This window comes from Suricata suricatta, chromosome 1 (assembly GCF_006229205.1).
Source record: "Suricata suricatta isolate VVHF042 chromosome 1, meerkat_22Aug2017_6uvM2_HiC, whole genome shotgun sequence".
Taxonomy (NCBI): domain Eukaryota; kingdom Metazoa; phylum Chordata; class Mammalia; order Carnivora; family Herpestidae; genus Suricata; species Suricata suricatta.
Window position 1 is genome coordinate 66,783,984 of NC_043700.1, and position 12,033 is coordinate 66,796,016.

At 37.6% G+C, this 12,033-nt stretch overlaps 1 long non-coding RNA gene across 2 annotated transcripts in view; it reads right to left on the reverse strand.

Moving 5' to 3' along the window:
- Positions 1-12,033, reverse strand: part of LOC115291946 — a 32,944-nt gene that overhangs the window by 18,430 nt on the left and 2,481 nt on the right. For both annotated transcript variants that reach the window (XR_003908737.1, XR_003908736.1), the window contains exon 3: positions 862-1,100. This is a non-coding gene — a long non-coding RNA (uncharacterized LOC115291946). The remainder of the gene's footprint in view (positions 1-861; positions 1,101-12,033) is intronic.

A 12,033-nucleotide genomic window follows, 5' to 3' on the forward strand; every position in this document is an offset into this window, starting at 1 on the left:
TTGTATAAATACATGGATATTTTTATGTACAGAAGTATATCCCTTAACCAATTCACTTATTGTACTCTTTGTCAATTGAAATGAAAATCAGTAAATTACTTTGCTTGTACAATGCTTAATATTGTGCCTAGGTTATGTGGTGACTATTTGAATTAAAAATGTATTGAATCACCAAATAAAAAAACGATGTGGCTATTTTGGGGAGATGCGGGTAGGTGTGTGTGTGTGTATCTGTGTGCTCACACACAAGATTTGTCTTGAACTCCAAGGCAGTGAAGATCATATTACCGTGATTTCCATTAGGCAAAGGTCTGTGCCCATTCAAAAGACAGGTAGAAAAGCGTTGAGGATTCCTTGTCTCTTGTCTCCAATGTTTTGGAGCGCTTTTCTTTTTCTCCCTGGTCTTGATACTGATTTCTGGTATTTTACATTGCACCTGATTTGAAAGTTGTATGTGATTTATGAAATACTTAGTGATCAATCATATGGCAGTGTGAAACTGAAAAAGAAAAAATCTTGTATATTTCCACTGCCTTCATTTTCAATGGCAGCTATTAAATTTGGGAGGGGGGTGCGGAGGATAAATTGATTTGGCATACAGACTAAACATACCTAATACAGCACACTTACAGGTGTGGGTCCTCACCTTCAGGTGCAGATTTCTTTTTCAGGGCTTATATCTTATCTCTGCCTTTCCACCTGCCTCAGAAGGCTAGGGCCCAGAGCCTTGCTATCTTCAGACTGCGCCTGTAGGCCTGGGCGGTACCCTTTCTTGGTACTTTTCCATCCAGCAGTTCTGTCCTTACCCGACCACATGGAGAACAAATACAGAAACGTCCACATGCTGCCTTATTGACTTACCTCCTCGTGGCTTTGTCCCAGCCCTGCAGAGGCCTGCTAGGTGTAGTGCACCGTGCTCCCGGAAAATGCAGTGCAGTGTGTCTCCCTCTTGGCAATTTGCAAACTGGCATTAGCATAGCAGGGACTCCGCTGAATCAGACAGTAAATGACCTGTGTAACTGCCTGTGATCCAGCGCTTCCCAGCATTGAATGGAATGCCTTCTTTCCATCTTATTTGTGAATGTTTCTTTTTTGTTTACCTATAAAATGTTGAGAGCCAAAAGAAATTACTCTATGAAGGTAGTCCCACATGCTGTTGCCAGTGAGTGGGAAGATCTGCTTTGGGCTTACTTATTCATAGACCTTATTGTGCATTTGACACCAAAAAAAAAAAAAAAAAAAAAAAACCCCAAAAAACAAAAAACAGGCCATTAATGGCACATGTGACCATAACTTTTCAAAATTCCAGAAAAATATCGTCTGATTGACCACATGTGTTTTATAAGTGATATACTGGATTGTGCCTTTGCCCCTTGAGATGGACTGATTTGCTACCTTGTGGTTTTTATTAAAATAAAAGAGCAATCCTTAATTGGCACGAGGCAAGCTTTCATGTCCACATTTTTCATTTCTGTATCTCATTCCCTTTCTTATCTAGCAAAAAGTGTATGCACTGTGGGAAAGCACAAATGACAAAGTAGTGAAAATTTATGCTGTGAAAACACCTTGACTTCATTTCCTTAGTCTCCCTGCATCCCTCTCTCCAGGTGCATTTACTTAAGCCTGTGATTGGACTTAAGGAAAGGCAGAACATGCACGTCTTCCTTAACCTCATATCGTATATTTAATATAATGAAATACCCTGATCTCCAAAAAGACTGATTTTTAATCTATTTTAATTACATATTATAAATACATTTAAAAGTTATAAATAATCACAATCCTTTACATTCATAGGAAGGAGTAGAAAATAGAAAATATAATCGACCTCTTGCTTACATCCTGTTTTTCCTTCATGCTTCACATGAAGTCAGTCAGCAAGTCCTCCTGGCTTTTTACCTTCTCAGAAGTCTCTCTTGTGTTGGTGTCTACCTCTCCTCTCCGTTTCTGCAGCTGCAGATTTGATTCAAAGCCACATGACTCCCTCTGATTATGCTGCCCACTCTCCTTTCCCCACTCTTCTGGCCCCTGGTCTCACTCCCCTCTGATCCACCCTGCACACAACTGACAGGGGAAGTCCTTCCAACAAATCTGATTATGTTACTGGGGTGGAAAATTTACAATTGAACTCCGTAGGATTAAATTTTAATTCTTTGCATGGCACTCAGAATTTATTATAATCTCATTGTTTCTGCTCATTTTGCACCATCAAGCCTAACATACAGCCCTAGTCAATAAGTAACAATTTCATGAGAATAGGAATATTTGTGCACACCCCTGGGCTGGCATACACTGCTCTCAAAGCATCTTTCCTTTGCTTACTTGTCTCAGTAGCTCCTTTCAAGTCTCAACTCAAATGCATTTCCCACGTGCTCCCAGGAATATTGCCGTTATAGATAATGTCAATTTATAGTTACTGGCTCTCATTTTGATTTCTCAGACTCCTAGTCTACCAAACAAATGAATAAATGATTTTTTTAATGTAGCCGTGAATATGACATCAGGCCCCCTGGAGATCCTAAATGTCTCTGAATGTCAGCACCTTACTCTGTAAAACGGAAGAGTCAGTAGATGGGTGCTGGGTATTTTTTAGTTGCAATCGATCCAGTCTACTGGTGATGTTTGGGCACCTGGCACCATCATTAAATGTGCAGATGAAGATGTTCTTTGTTACTTTAAGTGATAGAAGTGATTTTCTTCCTTAGTAGTGCTTTGAAACTACATGTTTGGTTTTCCAGTTAATGACTTTTCTACCAGCCGTATCTCAGATAGCACTTCTATTCAAGTTAGGGACATTTAATAATCATTTATGTATTATTCATATTTTCGAGACATTCTATAGTATGATTAACTTTTGTGAGTCATAATTTAAGTCTTTAAGATGTGAAGCAGACATCAGCGATTGATGATTCATAATCTCTACATCATTTACCTCTTTTGACTCACTTTGTATCATCAAACCCAATGTACAATTCTAGGGAATACTCATAGTTTCCAATAAACACCAATATTCCTGCATATGCTCATACACACTGGGTTCTCTTTTTGAAGCACTGTTTCTACATTAACCAATTCAAAAACTTCCTCTCCTGTCCGTCCAAATGTTAAATACATACTTTCAGACTCTACCTTAGAAAGCATTTGCCCAGCCACATACACTGAATCCAATTTCTTTCATAATCACCAAGCCGTTACAGTGAATCTTAGTATAAATGTATGCAAAGTTTAATGAAGAAATTTAGTATTCTCTAAATTTTAATTCTTAAAATTTATTTTAAGATTAATAACTATCATTTTTAAAAATCATATATGGGATTCCAACCAGCTTTTAAAAAAAAAAATTGGAAATCTGAACCTAAAATTCATTTGGAAATGCGAGGCACCCAAAATAGTGGGAATAAAATCTAGAAAAATAGCCACATTGTTGGAGGACTCTCACTTCCCGATTTCAAAATTTACTACAGAGTTATCAGAATACTGTGGCAAATTTAAAAAGTATAGACCTACAGAGCAATGGAACAGAATTGAGAGTCCAGAAATAGACCTTCACATTTATGGTCACTTGATATCGACAAGGATGTGAAGATAATTCGTTGGTGAGTGAATATCCTTTTCAAGATAACCACATGCAGAATAATGGATACCCACATGTAAATTAATAAATTTGGACCTTTACCTCACACCATATACAAAAAGTTAACTCGAAAAGAAAGATCTACATGTAAGAGACAAAACTATGACACTTAGTCATATAGGAAAAAATTTTGAGGACCTTACATTAAGCGGTTGTTTCTCAGAGATAACACCAAGAGCACAAGCAACAAAAGAAAAAATAAAGTGAGCATCATCAAAATTAAAACTTTTACGCTTCAAAGGACACAATAAAAATAAAAGATAACTTAAGTAATGAGAAAATATTTGCAATTCAAATATCTATCTGATCAAGGTCTTATATCCAGAATATATAAAAACTGTTAACATTCAACAATAAAAAGATACTTAACTCAATTGAAAAATGAGCAAAGGACTTGAATACACATTTCTGAAAAATCAAACCAAAAAAAGCATACAAATGGCCAGGAAATACAAAAAGATGGCCAACATCATTAGTCATTAGGGAAATGCAAATCAAAACCACAATAAAGAAACACTTTACAGCTACTAGGATGGCTTAGAATAAAAAGAATAATTAAAAAAAAAGGACAACAGTGTTGATGAAGATGTAGAGAAATGGACAGCTTTATAAATTGCTGGGGGGACTACAAGATGTGGCCATGCAGGGAAACCATTATGCAGTTTTCCAAAGGGTTAAACAAAGGATTAACATATGAATCAGTAATTCTATCCCTAGGCATATACGCAAAAGAATTGAAAATCCTGCACAGAAAAATACATAACTATTTTTCATAATAGTCAAAAACAAAAACCACCAACTAATAAATGGCCAAACAACATGTGGTATATTCATATGATTGAGTACTAGTAATTATTAGGCAATAGAATGAAATGAAATGCTGATATCTGCTGGAACATGGATGAACCCTGAAAACATACCAAGCAAAAGAAGCCATTCACAAAAGGCCACATAATTCATAAGTCCATTTACGTGAAATGTTCAGGATAAGCAATCCTTAGAGTAGGATAGTATATTATTAATATTGGTCAGGGTCCAGAGGAAAAGGATAAATGGCAATGATTATAAACGGGCACAAGATTTCTTTTTGTAGTGATAAAAATATTCTGAAATTAGATAGTGGTGATAGTTATGTGAATATCTAAAAATCATTGAATTATACACTTCAAAGGGTGGACTTTTTGGCATTTGAATTACATCCAGTAAAGCTGTTTGTTGTTTGTTTTTTTTTTAATTACAATGCAATATTAGGGCGCCTGGGAGGCTCAGTCAGTTGAGCATCTGACTTCAGCTCAGATCATGATCTCACAATTTGTGAGTTTAAGCCCCGCATTGGGCTCTGTGTTGACAGCTCAAAGCCCAGAGCCTGCTTCAGATTCTGTGACTCCGTCTCTCTCTTCCCCTACCCAGCCTGTGCTCTCTCTCTCTTTCTCTCTCAAAAGTAAATACACATTTTTTTTTTAAATTTAAAAATAAGACATACCCACTCCCAGAGGAATAAGTTAAAAAAGCAAAACAAAACAAGAAAACAGGCCATCTACAATTCTATCACCCTTGTGCAAATTGTATCTATCTTCTCTCTATGTGGGTATAGGTATGTAGATAAATGGATGGGTGGTGTGATACAGGGAATGATTGGTCTCAACTCCACCCCTTGTTGTATTCAGCATTTATGCCTTTATCTTAATGGTAGTTGGGGTATCTTTTCCCAATTGAATGTGTCTTTGCCATCTGACTTCCTCTAAGCAGCAAGATACAAGTGCCTGTGACACATGCTGAGGCTTCAAATGTGCTTGTACATCTGGGTTTGCTCTTTCTGATTCTTGCCATCACCCCAAGAAGAATGTGCTCCAGAGAGCTCCCTAGTCCAAAAACAGACCTGGTGGGGATTTAAACCCAATCAGTGCCATGGTATCAAGTCCTGCCACGTGCAGGCAACCCCAAGTGCCTGGGTGACACATGAATGATTCTTGTGAGCCACAGTGATTTTGTGGGTGTTTAGCATGCAACATTATTTGGCAATGGTTGACTAATAGATATGTATTATTTCATTTAAATTAGGCCGTATGAGGGGCACCTGGGTGGCTCAGTCAGTTAAGCCTCGACTTCGGCTCACGTCATGATCTCACTGGTCATGGGTTTGAGCCCCGCGTCAGGTTCTATGCTGACAGCTAGCTCAGAGCCTGGAGACTGCTTCAGATTCTGTGCCTCCCTCTCTCTCTGACCCTCCCCTGCTCATGCTCTCTCTCTCTCTCTCTCTCAAAAATAAATTTAAAAAATTAATAAAAAATTTAAAAATAAATAAATAAATAAATGAGGCCATACTGTACATACAATGTTTTAGTAAGACAATTCTGTCTTCATTTGAAACTATGAACAAAATAAATTGAAATGGAACAAAAAAATACACTTTGGAAAATATCCCATCAACACAAAATGTTTCTATACGGTCCCACTAAAGTTGTGGGGGGGGGGGAATGTTATTGAAAACATTAAAAGCATGGGCACACTTGCTAAACACTTTTATTTCAATCGTTATCTGCTAATATACTGTTAAGAAACAAGAAGAAATAAACTGACAATTTATCCCACCTCTTTATTTTTATTAATTATATTATTTACTTTATGTTTTAATAAACTTTTAGTTAATATAAAAGCATTAAAAATATTTTGTAGTAACTGTTTATATTTTAATAAACTTCTTTATAGCATGATGTCCTTTGGAGAATTTACATCGGCTTTTTAGTTTATTGTTCTTTCCCAACTTTGTTTCTCTCTCTCTCTCTCTCTCTCTCTCTCTCTCTCTCTCTCTCTCTCTCCTCCTCCTTCCCTCCCTCCTTCCTTTTCTTCCTCCCTCACCTTCTCTCCTCCTCTCCTTTCTTCCCTCCCCCCTCTTTTGTTTAAACATAACATTATTTGCATCATTTCCATGCCTTTACATTGCTTTCTGATAATTTACTTAATGCATAGTTTGTGTCCAGACTACTGTTTACTTTGATGTGAGAACAGTGAATTCTTGATTCCATTTTTACTTGTCTAACCCTTGTTTGCCAGTGGGATGGCAGTTTGAAGATTAACTATTATAGTTTCTTTAGTTTTGTTTCTTTTGGAGGAAGGAGGTTGAGAGCACTTGGAATGTGCAACTTTGATGAAAGAATTCTACTCAGCTCGCTCTCAAAACGTCCTTTGCTGAGATGTGCTGTGGCAGAGGCATGTGTCCATTCTTCTTGGAGTGAGAGAGGGGGACACATCAAATAGGTTTCAGATCTTACTCATAACACAGTGTGAAGACCTCGAGGCTATCCTTTCATCTGAGGGCATCAGTATCTACTTTTCAATTTCCATGTTTCATCCGAATCTCCTCAGAAACAACTTTCCCTTGCCCCCTCTCTCTACTCAGAGCAGAGCAAAGATAATACTACCTCTTCTGACTGCACCCCTTCAAAGTTAGCCAGATTCCTGAGGATGCTTAGATCCATATTTCAGAAAGAGACGTTGGAATAGGAATTACCCTAAGCCTCACCATAAAGCTACTCTTTTATTCTTAAACTCCCCTCCTCTGAAGTTTATAGGAGGAAGCATGTCTCTCACTGGATGCTGTTAGCAAATGAATTCTTTGTTGGGCTTTGGTTTCTGCAGCCCAACTCTCCTCCACTGTATTGTTCCTATGTTAGGTAATATTTAAATGTGACAAATTGTTATGATTTTAGCAATAATTTAATTTTTTCTTAAAGTTGTGTTCTTTGTTACTGAAATAAGCTGTTTCCATTGTTTTCTACTTATGAAGTTAAAATATGGCCCATAAAAGCTTTTGTATTTTCTATTTCAATCTTGTTACAGATTTTATCTAAAAAGTCTTAACGGTACTCAGTCCTAGGCGGGTTGTCGGTATTTTGCCCATTTGTAGACAAAACAGAGATTTCATCTTATTCTCTTTTGTTGTGAGGTAAGGTCCTCCACAAAATTCAGGGGAGGAAGTACATTAATTCTCTAAGCTGACTTTAAAACAGTTTTGTACAAGTACTGTTTAATCTCCTGTTTAGGAAAAAAATCAACTTATTATAAATTTTATCATGATCTTAGCTCCATTCAGTAAGCAAATATTTTACTAAGAAGTATAGAATTTAGTTCTTTTAGGAAAGTTTAGGATTAAGCCCTTACTTGATACCTCTGATGTAAGTCAGAGGAGACTTTGATGTAATCAAAAAAGATCTTACCAAAAAAGAAAAAAAAAATTTTATCATTTTTAAATAGTTATTTGAGTAACTGCTGGACTTACTGATAGACAACCAGCTCCAATGATATTCCCAGAGAGAAAAATGTATATAAAATATCCTTTGTACAAAATAACTTAGCTTCTGACAGAGCTAAAATGTCTATATATTCATTAATTATAAGCAATAGGCAACTGTTGAGAAGTGGTTCCCTCCAAAATCTGGAAAATAAGATGTATTCCTATTTTTTCATATAATTAACTTGTACAAGGAATAAAATTAACATCTCTTAATCCTTTGATGCTAATTTTTTAAAAGATAGTACCTATGGTAGTGATTATCTTCCAAATTTCCAGACTGGCATTTTTAATTTCAAATAGTATTCATCGATGAGCAACTATAGGTCATATCTATCAGGAAAGAAATCTGTGACAAGGAGAATAGGAATAACATGAATAATTTATTGGCTAGAGTTTGATTTGGGTTGTTTCCAGTCCGAAAGCTGTGATCTGAAAACTTGATTTGCCACCATTGGAACAGACGGATCTGGGAGGAAGCTGAGGGTGCTCCTTCCAGCCTAGCTTATCAGTGCACTGGTATCTGAGGGGCTGCTGTGCTTTTCCAATGTGAAAATCACCTGACCTTAATCAAAACAGTATAAAATAAAAAGGCTTCAAGTGATTAATTCTATGTTCAATATCTTTAGAGGTCTTCTGGAAGACGCAATAATTTAATCAAGAAAATTTGATCACTGTCATACATTTTAGAAGCATAGGGTGAATGATTTGCTCAAAATCATACTGTAATACATAAGGCTTATCTGTTTTGACAATATATCGTATCATTGCTGTTGGAATAAAGAAAGGCACACAAAGTGTTAACAAGGCCTAAGTCTTATTGCAGTCTTCACTGGCATGGTGATAAATCATAGTGATTTGTTTTTAAACTTAAAAAAATTTTTAAGCTTTATTTATTTTTGAGAGAGAGAGAGTGTGCATGTGGGGGAGAAACAGAGAAGAAGACACAGAATCCAAAGCGGGCTCCAGGCTCTGAGCTGTCAGCACAGAGCCTGACACAGGGCTTGAACTTGTGAACCACGAGATGATGACCTGAGCCAAAGTTGGATGCTTAATCTACTGAGCCCAGTTTTTAAGTTATTTTTTACCCAAAGATACTTAAAGAGTTTGCAGTGATTATTTCTGTGGAAAGTGTGTGTGTGCGTGTGTGTGTGGTGCATGTGTGTACAGTTTTTCATGTTAATTTTTGCAGCTGGAGATGGAGCCAGGAAGTGAGAGTGTGACATGACTGAATAATTACACTACATCACACACAGACATGTAAAAAAACACTTGAAAAATATCATGAGGTTCATACTTGGTTTTCATTCATGGAAAAGGCAAACTATTTGGCATGCATATGCATCTGCTTTTAAAATTAGCCTATGAATAAACAAAGCCTATGTTCTTTCTAAAAAGCAAACTTCATTTTTCACCTTAGACTGCATCAAAGGCATTTTCCAATATCTATTCAAAAAACCTAAACCATAAGTTCCCAGCAAAATCCTGGTATCAAAGCAGGTCATGAAACCCTCTACCTTCCATCCCCAGATTATTGCTATTTCCATCAAGTATGATAATGGATGTATAAAGTCCCTAATATGCCAACTTGTCACCTTTGCAGTTACAGCTGATCAACCTCTGGTCCAGAGGTACTTAAACACTTCAGCAAGGAATGTCTTAAACCTTTCAGCCCAGACCCTCTCTGCCTCAAGCTTTATAAGCAGCCTTCAGTCCCACACTCATCTCATAGAAATAAATTCATAAATAGCACCAATAACCAGCCTAAGACCTCACATCTAATAATTTCTCAATGAATTTTAAATAAAGAATGTAGACGTCAATATCCAAATTACTTTTCTAAGATCTCTCAACTTTTCACTTGGTCGATGAGATGATTTGCAGCTTTTTAACTGCGTTTAACCTGTGGTTAGTTACCCAAATAGTGTCCCGATATTATAGATGCTAATTCCCAATATGTCTCAGAAACCCCCACCAAACAGAAAAAAAAAATCACTAAATTTCCTTTTTGTTTGCTTAACCAATTGATTATAAAATTGGCCCCTACAATAAAGATTTGTATGTAATTGATCCAGTTTATGAATGTAAAAGATAGAGTAAAAAAAATGGCCTTTGAAGTTGTCAAGCGTTTAGTATAATAACCAACGTTACAGCATAACTTGTGTGTTAATACTCCGTAGTGCAATGGATAGCGCATTGGACTTCTAATAACTTGTGTGTTAATATAAATCTCAACCTCTCTTTTTCATCCATTAAATCAGTGAGTAGTCCAAAATAGATGATTTTTGAGAGTTCTCCCAGCATGTCCATTTAAAACTTCATATGAGGGGCACCTGGGTGGCTCAGTCGGTTAAGCCTCCAACTTTGGCTCAGGTCAGATCTCACATTCATGGGTTCGAGCCCCGTGTCAGGCTCTGTGCTGACAGCTAGCTCAGAGCCTGGAGCCTGCTTCCAGTTCTGTGTCTCCTTCTCTCTCTGCTCCTCCCCTTCTCATGCTCTGTCTCTCTCTGTATCAAGCATAAATAAAACATCAAAAAAGTAAAAAAAAAAAAAATAAAACGTCATATGAAAACATTCACAGAGAGCGAAGACACTACCCATTGGGTCAGGATTCTGTTGACCAGTTCAAACACCAAATCTGCCTCCCTGTAATGTCCATTCATCAGTGCAGGTTCTGATCAGTGAAACAATGAAACTGATCTTCTTCAAATATTGGGAAACAACCTACAGATTTCCCCCCTGTGTAAAGTAAAGCTTCTTTACTTCTGTAAGTAAAGCTTACCCGTGCTTTTAGTAAACTTCGTATGTTGTGGCGTGATTATTGTGTTCATCTGCTTGTGTCAAACTTGCATCACAAATCACAGATCTGGATGCAGTGCTCCTGTCAAAGCAGCCTGTGTTCGCATTGGCCGTTCTAGTGTCTTGTAATGAAAGTGAAGTTCCGGTACTGCTAGACTCAGCATCACCTGCAGCTTGTTAGAGATGCAGAATTCGGGGCCCCACAACAGACCTACTGACTTAGAACTTGTATGTTAACAAGCCTCATACTGATTTATGTCCACATTAAATTTTGAGAAGCACTGACATGGTAGAGTTATCTAAGTATTGGTGCACATGGAGCTCATTGTCAACTGCAAACTACAAGCGAGCCAGAACCCTGAAACCCCGTGCTGATGCAACCGACTTCTGAAAAAGGAATGTATATTACACTGATGACTGCCAGTAAGGATATGCAATGCCACCAGCCACCCTCTTTCTCGAAACTCTTCCTATTCTTGTTTCCCAGGATGCCTTCATGCTGACCCACGATCTGAGTGCCACATTCCAGTACCTCCTGTGCTGATTTCTCTACTTACTCTTGATTCCTTATATGCTTTTCCAGACTCAACCCCTGCACTTTTATGACTTCAACTTCCATCCATATGCTGCTTATATTACATTCCATACCTCCAGCCTTGTTCTTCGGAGGTCCGGTTCTGTTCCACTTAAATGGAATTCACCTTTACCGACTCTTCTCCCAATTTCTGTTCCACTTAAATGGAATTCACCTTTACCGACTCTTCTCCCAATTTCTTTTCTTCTTTTGTTTCTGTTAGTTAATAGTATCTACCAAGTTATTAACTTGTAAAGCATTCTAAACCTTCTTCTCTCCAACCGCACCGTTACATCTGTCAACCACCCGGCACTGTCAGTTTCACTGTTGACTCAACTGTTTCTGTAGCCACTCTGATTGCTCTAGCTTAGACCATCATTGTCTTTCAAGCTTTATCATCAACTTCTTAACAGAATTTTTTCCTCTTGCCCATTATTACTCTCTCTGCACTACTGTTGCCTCTTTTCCAGCTCCCTTTCTGCCAAACACACACATCACTTTTTATTTTATTAATTTTTAATGTGTATTTATTTGAGAGCGAGCACACACAGGCATGCTTTAGGGAGGAATAGAATGAGAGGGAAAGAGAGAAACCTAAGCAGGCTCCACCCTCAGCACAGAGCCCAAAATGGGGCTCAAATTCACGATGATGAGATCATGACCTGAGCTGAAATCGAGTAACCGACTGAGCCACCCATCCAGGCACCCCTGACTTTTTCTGTAAAGATGCATCTA